A 14,978-nucleotide genomic window follows, 5' to 3' on the forward strand; every position below is an offset into this window, starting at 1 on the left:
TTGACCGAACATTTGGGCTTACAAAAGGTGTGTGCACGGTTTGTTCCGCACAAATTGACTAATGTCCAAAAATTGCTCAGAATTCAACATTCGAAGGACATCATTAAAGAGGCAAAAAAAGACCCAAACTTCCTTTACAAGATTGTGACTGGTGACGAAACGTGGTGTTTTCAATATGATCCCGAAACGAAACGCAAGAGTGCTGAATGGAAGGCGCCGGACGAGCCGAAACCCAAAAAATCGCGCCTGGAGAAGTCAAAAGTGAAGTCAATGCTGATTTGTTTTTATGATTCCAAGGGTATGGTCCACAAAGAATTTGTTCCACCCGGCCAAAACGTTAATGCGGTATTCTACCTTGGAGTTTTGAAGCTTTTGGTACGCCGAATTCGACGTGTTCGGCCCGAATAGCGAGGATTGAAGTTGGCGTTTGTTGCACGATAATGCGCCGTCTCATCGATCGACGCTTGTGTCCGACTATTTGACCAAAAATCACATTTTAACCATCAACCACTCCCCGTATTCACCTGATATGGCACCGTGCGACTTCTACCTTTTCGGAAAAATGCATTTGCCGATGAAAGGAAAGCGTTTTGCAGACGTAGAGGCCATTCAAAAGGCTTGCACCGGCATACTGGCGGCCATACCGGGCAACGAGCTAAAACACTCGTTCGACATGCTTTTGGACCGTGCAAAACGCTTTATTAAAGCAGAAGGAGACTATTTTGAATAAAATAAATTGATTTTTCCGAAAAAACTACTTGTTCTGTCTTTTTTTAAAAGTCCTGTTTACTTTAGAACTCACCTTGTATGTACAATTGCAAGAGCCCTCTGAGCGACGTTTGTAGTCGTGAATAGTCAGCATTTTGCTGATGTGTGCACCTTCACAACTATGCTAATTCAATTGATGTGATGCCAATAAACGAAACGCATTTCAACAGTCGCTCACATCTCAGACTTTTTGGATATGATTTAATGACAGCCAATTCTCCCTCTGACCGTCTTCGAGAAGGTGTTGCTATTTTGGTCCGCTCTCACTTGAAATACTCCCCTTACAGTACGGAATTGGGAGACATCGTGATTACTTATTTTTACGGCCCCCATTTTTACATGGTCTGCTCAAGGTTTTGGAAAATTTTTTATCGAATTTTCAAACCGTTTTATCAGAGCTGGTGACTGGAATGCTCACTATCAATTTTGGGGGGTAGCCGCTCTTCACCGAGAGGTGTTCAGCTTTTAGACCAAGTCTGCAAGTCCTTGCTACAGTAGGACCAACGCACTTTCCATCTGATGCAAGGAGATTTCGTCCAACTTTCTCACTGTACATGCCTCAAATGAACTTAGTTCTGATCACATTCCGCTTGAAATACTTTTGTGCGCTGCTCTTCACCCCAACTTACATCACCAAGGCTGCTGTATCGTCGGGCTAACATTGGACGTTTTTAGGATCATCTTACAATTCCTATTAAGAATGATGAATCTGCTGATTTGAGTTGTCCACTGGATATTGATGCTTCTGTTAACGACCCAACTCTAAAGATTCCGTCTGCCGCTGCCGCATCCCCTGCTAACGGTAATCACTCTGCAGTTCGACAGCTAGACATGGTGCTGCAAAATCTCAGTATGCCACTTTTTCGTTGAACAGGCTAAACCCTTATCGCCTCACCCTGGACGAGACTCCATTAAAGCGTGATGACACGGTTAACTTTCTTGGGCTTACTCTCGACAGGCGGGTTACATTGAAGCAGCACATTGTGACTACCTGTGCTTTCCCAAGGCGAGGAAAATGGGGTGGTTCGATCACGGCGAAAACTTGGCTCTTCAAAGCTATTTTATTATCTAGTCTACATTGGGGTATACACTTCTGGGGCACTGCCTGTAACACTTCTATAAAAAGACAATAAAAACCAATAAAAGACAAATAAACTGCATTCTAAGTTAACAAAAAGTAAATCGCCAAAAACAATTACAAACAATTTGCGAGTACATGCATTTCTGAATGCAAGTGTAAACAGAACCATCAAATACATACGTGAACAAGAAATTGGAGCTGGACCGACCAGCCCCAGCTCGAGCATTGGAACTGACGTGCGCCGCAGTGGAACTCGCAATCGATGCATACATACATACATATCTATACAGCGATAGTGTTATTTTTTTTTGTGTAACGTAATTTTTGTGTTTTGTTTTTGTAAACCGCCATCAAGTCTTGCACGTATATATATATATATAAACCAATTATAAAATCTCCCAAAGCCCAGGATCCGGAGCGTCGAGATCTCATCGCCCAGGATTAAAAGGAGGGTAAGTTCGTCGGAACACGGTTCCTTTCTTATAAGTACATATATATATATCCGTGCACCATGATTACCTCAGAAGGTTTAGCAAAAACTGTAGACACTGATCCACAATTTAACGAAGGAGATCTATACTTGTTATTAAAAGCAACCCTACCAATAACACTGAATGAATTGTAGTACTTATATATTGAGACCTTCCGTCTAGATTTTTCACCACTTGCCCACTGTATTAAGACCGAAAAGGCAATAATTATCTCTAACGTTCCAACGGTCATTGTCCTCTCCCGTCAACATTCGAAGGACATCATTAAAGAGGCAAAAAAAAGACCCAAACTTCCTTTACAAGATTGTGACTGGTGACGAAACGTAGTGTTTTCAATATGATCCCGAAACGAAACGCCAGAGTGCTGAATGGAAGGCGCCGGACGAGCCGAAACCCAAAAAATCGCGCCTGGAGAAGTCAAAAGTGAAGTCAATGCTGATTTGTTTTTATGATTCCAAGGGTATGGTCCACAAAGAATTTGTTCCACCCGGCCAAAACGTTAATGCGGTATTCTACCTTGGAGTTTTGAAACGTTTGGTGCGCCGAATTCGACGTGTTCGGCCCAATAGCGAGGATAGAAGTTGGCGTTTGTTGGACGATAATGCGCCGTCTCATCGATCGACGCTTGTGTCCGACTATATGACCAAAAATCACATTTTAACCATCAACCACTCCCCGTATTCACCTGATATGGCTCCGTGCGACTTCTACCTTTTCGGAAAAATGCATTTGCCGATGAAAGGAAAGCGTTTTGCAGACGTAGAGGCCATTCAAAAGGCTTGCACCGGCATACTGGCGGCCATACCGGGCAACGAGCTAAAACACTCGTTCGACATGCTTTTGGACCGTGCAAAACGCTTTATTAAAGCAGAAGGAGACTATTTTGAATAAAATAAATTTATTTTTCCGAAAAAACTACTTGTTCTGTCTTTTTTTAAAAGTCCTGTTTACTTTGTAGTCGTGAATAGTCAGCATTTTGCTGATGTGTGCATCTTCACAACTATGCTAATTCAATTGATGTGATGCCAATAAACGAAACGCATTTCAACAGTCGCTCACATCTCAGACTTTTTGGATATGATTTAATGACAGCCAATTCTCCCTCTGACCGTCTTCGAGAAGGTGTTGCTATTTTGGTCCGCTCTCACTTGAAATACTCCCCTTACAGTACGGAATTGGGAGACATCGTAATTACTTATTTTTACGGCCCCCATTTTTACATGGTCTGCTCAAGGTTTTGGAATATTTTTTATCGAATTTTCAAACCGTTTTATCAGAGCTGGTGACTGGAATGCTCACAATCAATTTTGGGGGGTAGCCGCTCTTCACCGAGAGGTGTTCAGCTTTTAGACCAAGTCTGCAAGTCCTTGCTACAGTAGGACCAACGCACTTTCCATCTGATGCAAGGAGATTTCGTCCAACTTTCTCACTGTACATGCCTCAAATGAACTTAGTTCTGATCACATTCCGCTTGAAATACTTTTGTGCGCTGCTCTTCACCCCAACTTACAACACCAAGGCTGCTGTCTCGTCGGGCTAACATTGGACGTTTTTAGGATCATCTTACAATCCCTATTAAGAATGATGAATCTGCTGATTTCAGTTGTCCACTGGATATTGATGCTTCTGTTAACGACCCAACTCTAAAGATTCCGTCTGCCGCTGCCGCATCCCCTGCTAACGGTTATCACTCTGCAGTTCGACAGCTAGACATGGTGCTGCAAAATCTCAGTATGCCACTTTTTCGTTGAACAGGCTAAACCCTTATCGCCTCACCCTGGACGAGACTCCATTAAAGCGTGATGACGCGGTTAACTTTCTTGGGCTTACTCTGGACAGGCGGGTTACATTGAAGCAGCACATTGTGACTACCTGTGCTTTCCCAAGGCGAGGAAAATGAGGTGGTTCGATCACGGCGAAAACTTGGCTCTTCAAAGCTATTTTATTATCTAGTCTACATTGGGGTATACACTTCTGGGGCACTGCCTGTAACACTTCTATAAAAAGACAACAAAAACCAATAAAAGGCAAATAAACTGCATTCTATGTTAACAAAAAGTAAATCGCCAAAAACAATTACAAACAATTTGCGAGTACATGCATTTCTGAATGCAAGTGTAAACAGAACCATCAAATACATACGTGAACAAGAAATTGGAGCTGCACCGACCAGCCCCAGCTCGAGCATTGGAACTGACGTGCGCCGCAGTGGAACTCGCAATCGATGCATACATACATACATATCTATACAGCGATAGTGTTATTTTTTTTTGTGTAACGTAATTTTTGTGTTTTGTTTTTGTAAACCGCCATCAAATCTTGCACGTATATATATATATATAAACCAATTATAAAATCTCCCAAAGCCCAGGATCCGGAGCGTCGAGATCTCATCGCCCAGGATTAAAAGGAGGGTAAGTTCGTCGGAACACGGTTCTTTCTTATAAGTACATATATATATATCCGTGCACCATGATTACCTCAGAAGCTTTAGCAAAAACTGTAGACACTGATCCACAATTTAACGAAGGAGATCTATACTTGTTATTAAAAGCAACCCTACCAATAACACTGAATGAATTGGAGTACTTATATATTGAGACCTTCCGTCTAGATTTTTCACCACTTGCCCACTGTAATAAGACCGAAAAGGCAATAATTATCTCTACCGTTCCAACGGTCATTGTCCTCTCCCGTCTAGATAAGAATTTATTTTTGGGCAATGTTAATACTTTCCTAGTTAAGACAAAGAATTAATCTGTTAGGAATTCATGTAATAATATATAATATCCATATATAATAATTGTTTCATATATATAATCTTTTAGATATACTTTTCTTTTTTATACCTTTTTTATACATAATAATTAAATGTTAATTTTTCAGCGGCGAGTATCAGCCTTGTAATTGTACAAGGTGAGTTCCAAAGTAAACAGGACTTTTTTAATCAAGCGCCCTCTAGTGGCGCCACCTATATGTCAACTGGTGCGTTAAAATTTGCTATCGTTTATCGACTTCCAGTAAAAATTTCATGACATTTCATCTATTGGAAGTGAGGTTATTGCGATTTAAGTGTCAGTATGTTTTTGTCATCGGTGCGAAAATGAGCTTCGAACAAAGAGCCAACATTAAATTTTGTTTTAAAATTGGTAAAACTTTTACCGAAACGTTTCAATTGATGAAACAAGTTTATGGCGATGATTGCCTATCCCGTAGCAGAGTGCACGAGTGGTTTCAACGTTTTCAAAGTGGTCGTGAGGACGTAAATGACGATGAACATGTGAGCCGACCTAAATCCGTGATTACCGAAAATTCCATCGAATCTCTGCGTGAATTCATAAAAAATCAGACGAAATCATCATTGAAATTCATGGAAATAGAATTGAACATCTCCAAAACATCGATTTATCGCATTTTGACCGAACATTTGGGCTTACAAAAGGTGTGTGCACGGTTTGTTCCGCACAAATTGACTAATGTCCAAAAATTGATCAGAATTCAACATTCGAAGGACATCATTAAAGAGGCAAAAAAAGACCCAAACTTCCTTTACAAGATTGTGACTGGTGACGAAACGTGGTGTTTTCAATATGATCCCGAAACGAAACGCCAGAGTGCTGAATGGAAGGCGCCGGACGAGCCGAAACCCAAAAAATCGCGCCTGGAGAAGTCAAAAGTGAAGTCAATGCTGATTTGTTTTTATGATTCCAAGGGTATGGTCCACAAAGAATTTGTTCCACCCGGCCAAAACGTTAAAGCGGTATTCTACCTTGGAGTTTTGAATCTTTTGGTACGCCGAATTCGACGTGTTCGGCCCGAATAGCGAGGATAGAAGTTGGCGTTTGTTGCACGATAATGCGCCGTCTCATCGATCGACGCTTGTGTCCGACTATTTGACCAAAAATCACATTTTAACCATCAACCACTCCCCGTATTCACCTGATATGGCACCGTGCGACTTCTACCTTTTCGGAAAAATGCATTTGCCGATGAAAGGAAAGCGTTTTGCAGACGTAGAGGCCATTCAAAAGGCTTGCACCGGCATACTGGCGGCCATACCGGGCAACGAGCTAAAACACTCGTTCGACATGCTTTTGGACCGTGCAAAACGCTTGATTAAAGCAGAAGGAGACTATTTTGAATAAAATAAATTGATTTTTCCGAAAAAACTACTTGTTCTGTCTTTTTTTAAAAGTCCTGTTTACTTTAGAACTCACCTTGTATGTACAATTGCAAGAGCCCTCTGAGCGACGTTTGTAGTCGTGAATAGTCAGCATTTTGCTGATGTGTGCACCTTCACAACTATGCTAATTCAATTGAAGTGATGCCAATAAACGAAACGCATTTCAACAGTCGCTCACATCTCAGACTTTTTGGATATGATTTAATGACAGCCAATTCTCCCTCTGACCGTCTTCGAGAAGGTGTTGCTATTTTGGTCCGCTCTCACTTGAAATACTCCCCTTACAGTACGGAATTGGGAGACATCGTGATTACTTATTTTTACGGCCCCCATTTTTACATGGTCTGCTCAAGGTTTTGGAATATTTTTTATCGAATTTTCAAACCGTTTTATCAGAGCTGGTGACTGGAATGCTCACAATCAATTTTGGGGGGTAGCCGCTCTTCACCGAGAGGTGTTCAGCTTTTAGACCAAGTCTGCAAGTCCTTGCTACAGTAGGACCAACGCACTTTCCATCTGATGCAAGGAGATTTCGTCCAACTTTCTCACTGTACATGCCTCAAATGAACTTAGTTCTGATCACATTCCGCTTGAAATACTTTTGTACGCTGCTCTTCACCCCAACTTACAACACCAAGGCTGCTGTCTCGTCGGGCTAACATTGGACGTTTTTAGGATCATCTTACAATCCCTATTAAGAATGATGAATCTGCTGATTTGAGTTGTCCACTGGATATTGATGCTTCTGTTAACGACCCAACTCTAAAGATTCCGTCTGCCGCTGCCGCATCCCCTGCTAACGGTAATCACTCTGCAGTTCGACAGCTAGACATGGTGCTGCAAAATCTCAGTATGCCACTTTTTCGTTGAACAGGCTAAACCCTTATCGCCTCACCCTGGACGGTTAACTTTCTTGGGCTTACTCTGGACAGGCGGGTTACATTGAAGCAGCACATTGTGACTACCTGTGCTTTCCCAAGGCGAGGAAAATGAGGTGGTTCGATCACGGCGAAAACTTGGCTCTTCAAAGCTATTTTATTATCTAGTCTACATTGGGGTATACACTTCTGGGGCACTGCCTGTAACACTTCTATAAAAAGACAACAAAAACCAATAAAAGGCAAATAAACTGCATTCTAAGTTAACAAAAAGTAAATCGCCAAAAACAATTACAAACAATTTGCGAGTACATGCATTTCTGAATGCAAGTGTAAACAGAACCATCAAATACATACGTGAACAAGAAATTGGAGCTGCACCGACCAGCCCCAGCTCGAGCATTGGAACTGACGTGCGCCGCAGTGGAACTCGCAATCGATGCATACATACATACATATCTATACAGCGATAGTGTTATTTTTTTTTGTGTAACGTAATTTTTGTGTTTTGTTTTTGTAAACCGCCATCAAATCTTGCACGTATATATATATATATAAACCAATTATAAAATCTCCCAAAGCCCAGGATCCGGAGCGTCGAGATCTCATCGCCCAGGATTAAAAGGAGGGTAAGTTCGTCGGAACACGGTTCTTTCTTATAAGTACATATATATATATCCGTGCACCATGATTACCTCAGAAGCTTTAGCAAAAACTGTAGACACTGATCCACAATTTAACGAAGGAGATCTATACTTGTTATTAAAAGCAACCCTACCAATAACACTGAATGAATTGGAGTACTTATATATTGAGACCTTCCGTCTAGATTTTTCACCACTTGCCCACTGTAATAAGACCGAAAAGGCAATAATTATCTCTACCGTTCCAACGGTCATTGTCCTCTCCCGTCTAGATAAGAATTTATTTTTGGGCAATGTTAATACTTTCCTAGTTAAGACAAAGAATTAATCTGTTAGGAATTCATGTAATAATATATAATATCCATATATAATAATTGTTTCATATATATAATCTTTTAGATATACAGCTGCGGTCAAAATAATAGTAGTGCCCACAGAGGCTTTTTAGTAACCCCGAAAAATAACTCTAGAAATGTTTTTACAATTTTTTCTTTAATTTTCATTGAAACTTAACTAATAGTAGCTAATAATAATAAACAAAAACTAAGGATAATTCAATAGATTTTTCCAAAAAAAATAATAATGTGAATTTTTACAAAAAATTGTTCGGTCAAAATAATAGTAGTGAAGTTTCAAAATTTTCACAGCCCAAAAAAAAAACGTTTATAGGTTGAATTATGTACTGTATATAATTCATCTATGTTTATATTATATTTTAGTATTTTGTTGCATATCCTTTGTTTGCTATAACAGCTGCACAGCGCTTATGCATGGAATCAACCAAGTTTTGGCATCTCTTTACAGGAATAGAGCTCCAAGTCCTTTGTACAGGTTCCCAAAGTTGGAAGTTATTGCTTGGTTTTATTTCTGAGATTGCTCTTTTTACGTCACACCATAAATTATCAATAGGATTGAGATCGGGTGACTGTGCGGTCCACTCCATGACATTTACTTGGTTGGCTGCGAACCACTCCCTAGCATGTTTACTTGAATGTTTTGGATCGTTATCCTGCTGGAACGTCCAAATAAGAGGCATGTCCTCGGAGGCATATGGGAGCATCACGTCGTTTAAAATATTGACGTGTACGTAACGGTCCATGATGGTTTTGACCCAATATATTGGCCCAACTCCATAGTGTGAAAAACTTGCCCAAATCATAATTGATGAACCACCATGCTTTACCGTTTTTAGCGTACACTTTGGAGAAAAAGCACTTAAGGGTGGTCGTCTAACAAACTGCCGAGAGCCTCGGCCTCCAAACAAAACTATTTTTGACTCATCCGACCACAAAATATTCCTCCACTTTTCCAAAGGCCAATTCAAGTGCTGCCTTGCGAACTTTAAACGTTTGGCGGCATGTTTTTTTGTGAGTAAGGGCACTTTTCTTGGACTTCTTGAAATGAGGTTATTATCTCTAAGCCGTCTTCTTACCGTTTCCAAACTTACATTTAAGTCACATGATTTTTTCAGAGATGCAGCAGACGCGAAAGGCTCTATTCTTGCCTGTCTTCTTAAGCGATCCACTGATCTTTTGTCCAATAATTTGGGTCGACCACGCGTTTCATTTGCTGGCTCATATTTAACAGCATTTGTAATCATTGTAGAAGAGCAGCCAATAATATTTTGCGTTTCGACATAAGTCTTTCCAGCAGAAATCAATTTTTTTAATCAGATCTCGCCTCTCGGCAGTACAGTGTTTCCCACGGCCCATGTAGCTAGAACTAATTTTAGAGAATAAATTCAAAAATGCTAGGGACTATTAAATAACATCTAAATGTATTTTTAAACAACACAAACCTTGTTAAAAATGGAGTAAATTAAATTATTCTTGATAATTTCTCTGGCACTACTATTATTTTGACTGAGTCAAGCACGCGGGTCATTGCAAATAAAGGCGAAAATAAATACAAAGAGGTATGAGAACCAAAATTAACTGCACATTCTTAGAGAGCAGATAATTACACTTACTTAATAGAAAAAATTAAGTAGATTGGCGAAGAAATAGAGAAAATAATGATAAAAAACTCTCTGAGCGAACGACACTACTATTATTTTGACCGAAACTGTACTTTTCTTTTTTATACCTTTTTTATACATAATAATTAAATGTTAATTTTTCAGCGGCGAGTATCAGCCTTGTAATTGTACAAGGTGAGTTCCAAAGTAAACAGGACTTTTTTAATCAAGCGCCCTCTAGTGGCGCCACCTATATGTCAACTGGTGCGTTAAAATTTGCTATCGTTTATCGACTTCCAGTAAAAATTTCATGACATTTCATCTATTGGAAGTGAGGTTATTGCGATTTAAGTGTCAGTATGTTTTTGTCATCGGTGCGAAAATGAGCTTCGAACAAAGAGCCAACATTAAATTTTGTTTTAAAATTGGTAAAACTTTTACCGAAACGTTTCAGTTGATGAAACAAGTTTATGGCGATGATTGCCTATCCCGTAGCAGAGTGCACGAGTGGTTTCAACGTTTTCAAAGTGGTCGTGAGGACGTAAATGACGATGAACATGTGAGCCAACCAAAAAATCAGACGAAATCATCATTGAAATTCATGGAAATAGAATTGAACATCTCCAAAACATCGATTTATCGCATTTTGACCGAACATTTGGGCTTACAAAAGGTGTGTGCACGGTTTGTTCCGCACAAATTGACTAATGTCCAAAAATTGCTCAGAATTCAACATTCGAAGGACATCATTAAAGAGGCAAAAAAAGACCCAAACTTCCTTTACAAGATTGTGACTGGTGACGAAACGTGGTGTTTTCAATATGATCCCGAAACGAAACGCAAGAGTGCTGAATGGAAGGCGCTTGACGAGCCGAAACCCAAAAAATCGCGCCTGGAGAAGTCAAAAGTGAAGTCAATGCTGATTTGTTTTTATGATTCCAAGGGTATGGTCCACAAAGAATTTGTTCCACCCGGCCAAAACGTTAATGCGGTATTCTACCTTGGAGTTTTGAAGCTTTTGGTACGCCGAATTCGACGTGTTCGGCCCGAATAGCGAGGATAGAAGTTGGCGTTTGTTGCACGATAATGCGCCGTCTCATCGATCGACGCTTGTGTCCGACTATTTGACCAAAAATCACATTTTAACCATCAACCACTCCCCGTATTCACCTGATATGGCACCGTGCGACTTCTACCTTTTCGGAAAAATGCATTTGCCGATGAAAGGAAAGCGTTTTGCAGACGTAGAGGCCATTCAAAAGGCTTGCACCGGCATACTGGCGGCCATACCGGGCAACGAGCTAAAACACTCGTTCGACATGCTTTTGGACCGTGCAAAACGCTTGATTAAAGCAGAAGGAGACTATTTTGAATAAAATAAATTGATTTTTCCGAAAAAACTACTTGTTCTGTCTTTTTTTAAAAGTCCTGTTTACTTTGTAGTCGTGAATAGTCAGCATTTTGCTGATGTGTGCATCTTCACAACTATGCTAATTCAATTGAAGTGATGCCAATAAACGAAACGCATTTCAACAGTCGCTCACATCTCAGACTTTTTGGATATGATTTAATGACAGCCAATTCTCCCTCTGACCGTCTTCGAGAAGGTGTTGCTATTTTGGTCCGCTCTCACTTGAAATACTCCCCTTACAGTACGGAATTGGTAGACATCGTGATTACTTATTTTTACGGCCCCCATTTTTACATGGTCTGCTCAAGGTTTTGGAAAATTTTTTATCGAATTTTCAAACCGTTTTATCAGAGCTGGTGACTGGAATGCTCACAATCAATTTTGGGGGGTAGCCGCTCTTCACCGAGAGGTGTTCAGCTTTTAGACCAAGTCTGCAAGTCCTTGCTACAGTAGGACCAACGCACTTTCCATCTGATGCAAGGAGATTTCGTCCAACTTTCTCACTGTACATGCCTCAAATGAACTTAGTTCTGATCACATTCCGCTTGAAATACTTTTCTGCGCTGCTCTTCACCCCAACTTACAACACCAAGGCTGCTGTCTCGTCGGGCTAACATTGGACGTTTTTAGGATCATCTTACAATCCCTATTAAGAATGATGAATCTGCTGATTTGAGTTGTCCACTGGATATTGATGCTTCTGTTAACGACCCAACTCTAAAGATTCCGTCTGCCGCTGCCGCATCCCCTGCTAACGGTAATCACTCTGCAGTTCGACAGCTAGACATGGTGCTGCAAAATCTCAGTATGCCACTTTTTCGTTGAACAGGCTAAACCCTTATCGCCTCACCCTGGACGGTTAACTTTCTTGGGCTTACTCTGGACAGGCGGGTTACATTGAAGCAGCACATTGTGACTACCTGTGCTTTCCCAAGGCGAGGAAAATGAGGTGGTTCGATCACGGCGAAAACTTGGCTCTTCAAAGCTATTTATACCCGTTACTCGTAGAGTAAAAGGGTATACTAGATTCGTCGGAAAGTATGTAACAGGCAGAAGGAAGCGTTTCCGACCCCATAAAGTATATATATTCTTGATCAGGATCACTAGCCGAGTCGATCTAGCCATGTCCGTCTGTCCGTCTGTCTGTCCGGATGAACGCTGAGATCTCGGAAACTATGAGAGCTAGGCTATTGAGAATTGGCGTACAGATTCCTGAGCTTCTTACGCAGCGCAAGTTTGTTTCAGTAGACTGCCACGCCCACTCTAACGCCCAAAAACCGCCCAAAACTGTAACTCCTACAGTTTTGATGCTAGATAGAAAATTTTAACTGAAATGTATTGTTCTCATCAATACCTATCGATTGACCTAAAAAAAAAGTTGCCAAGCCCACTTAAACGCCCACAAACCGCGAAAATTTTAACTGAAATGTATTGGTGTCGTCAATACCTATCGATTGATCCAAAAATAAATTTGCCACGCCCACTCTAACGCCCATAACGCTTAAATCTGTCTACCGCCGGTAGGTGGCGCATTTTAATCTCGCTTTGCTGCTTGCATTTCTCCATTTCCCTTTGAGTAACGGGTATCTGATAGTCGAGGTACTCGACTATAGCGTTCTTCCTTGTTTATTATCTAGTCTACATTGGGGTATACACTTTTGGGGCACTGCCTGTAACACTTCTATAAAAAGAATTAAGTCCTGGCAAGCCAAAATTTTAAGACCTATGAACAGAATAACACTAAAAAGATTGCACCCAACAGAGAAGTGCATACTTGGACGGCCCGCAAGTGGTACACTCATTCCAGTCGCATAGACTGCCCAATTTTTGTGATGGGCTTTTTCTAATACATATTATTTTTTTTATGGGTGAAAGTGAATTGAATTTCACAAACGCACACAATAAAACATAGTGTTTGTTGATCAAAAAAAGTTTTCCACAAATCTTTTCTCTGGCACTGCTGAATTTTTTTTTTCAATTTTTGCTTAGGAATCTCTAGAGTCTGCATTCCATATTCACAGGAACACAAAATTGTGCTTTGTGAAATTTTCACGAACCATTTATAGATTTCCATGATAATTGGATCCTCCTGCGTAAAAGTCTCATACGAACTTGTGTTCCATCACCTACAGGTTGGGCGGTATAGCATGAATACAAAAAACCGATGTTTTCCCACATATTGAATTATGTAGCCCACGTCATTCGTTTTATCTTAAATATTTTTGCTGAAACACACTTTCAATACATAACGGCAATACTAAACAAGAAAGGAAGTTAGCTTCGGCAAGCCGAAGCTTGTATACCCTTTCAGTTATAATTATTTAATTTAAAAATACAAAAAATTATATTTCCAATAGTATAAGATAATATTTCAGAAAACACCGAAGATATAATTTGTTTCATATTATTTTCCACCAATTTTCCGGTCGTTCCTATGGCAGCTATATGATATAGTCGTCCGATTTTTATAAAATTAAATTCGAAATTCAGAACTAAATAAAAAATGTTGTTTCCAAGCGTAGAAGATTATATGTTAAAAAACACCGAAGCTTTAATTTGTTTCGTTTTATTTTCCCACCAATTTTTCGATCGTTCCTGTGGCAGCTATATGCTATAGTCGTCAGATTTTGTTTGAATTTAATTTGAAATTCAACACTAATTAAACAATTTTATTTCCAAGCGTAGTAGGTTATAAGTTAAAAAAACACCGAAGCTATAATTTGTGTCATTTTATTTTCCCACCAATTTTCCGATCGTTCCTATGGCAGCTATATGCTATAGTCGTCCGATTTTGTTTAAATTTAGGTAGAAATTCAAAACTAATTAAAAAATGTTATTTCCAAGCTTAGGAGGTCCGATCCGGCTGTTTTTGACTTATATACTACCTGCAAAAGATATAAGACTATTGGGAAAGTTTAAGCCCGATAGCTTTAAAACTGAGAGACTAGGTTTGCGTACGCAGAGAAAAAAACGGAACAATACCCGTTTGATATTGTCTCCTCAATTTTCACATATCAATTTTTTCATATCAAAATGATTCGAATTCATATCAATATGATACGAAATCATATCAACTTCAAATGTTAATATGAATCCGTATCATAATGATATGAATACTTAGCAAGTTGATAAGATTTCATATCAAACGTAACATCGAAAAGTCTTCGAAAAAATAGTATGACTGTAAATTCGTCCTTTTTGTGTATATTCTGTGTACAACGGTATAATTACGCTTTGTATGCGGTGGTCCCACTTTTATTTACTGCGTCAATTTTAGTGAAAAACGTGACAAGAGAAAAGTTTAAGGTGTTTATAAATGTAATTACTTGGTAAGTATGTATAATTTTAACTAAATTACTTTGTTTGTGCATTAGTTTGTCGAAGTACCATGGAGGATCCACTTTTGCTTCAATTCCTTACGGACCACGAGGTCGATTTGGTTGTGCTTGACCTGCTTTTAGGTTTTTATAAATCAACATATGTGCACATATATATATATATATATATATATATATATATATACATGTGTAAGCCATTATTAGTTGAGACTTATTTTTGCAATATA

The 14,978-nt window shown here is 39.6% G+C and overlaps 1 protein-coding gene and 1 long non-coding RNA gene across 8 annotated transcripts in view; both read right to left on the minus strand.

The window, feature by feature from the left end:
• LOC139355046 (uncharacterized) overlaps positions 1-14,978 on the minus strand; it is a 118,993-nt gene that overhangs the window by 68,041 nt on the left and 35,974 nt on the right. The window lies entirely within an intron of this gene.
• LOC139355049 (uncharacterized) lies at positions 781-7,400 on the minus strand. The gene is made up of 2 exons (XR_011605818.1): positions 1,718-7,400; positions 781-1,664 (listed from the first exon to the last, which is right to left on the minus strand). It is a non-coding gene; the product is annotated as an uncharacterized lncRNA (long non-coding RNA).

This window comes from Drosophila suzukii, unplaced genomic scaffold, assembly GCF_043229965.1.
Source record: "Drosophila suzukii unplaced genomic scaffold, CBGP_Dsuzu_IsoJpt1.0 scf_7, whole genome shotgun sequence".
In the NCBI taxonomy this organism is placed as follows: Eukaryota; Metazoa; Arthropoda; class Insecta; order Diptera; family Drosophilidae; genus Drosophila; species Drosophila suzukii.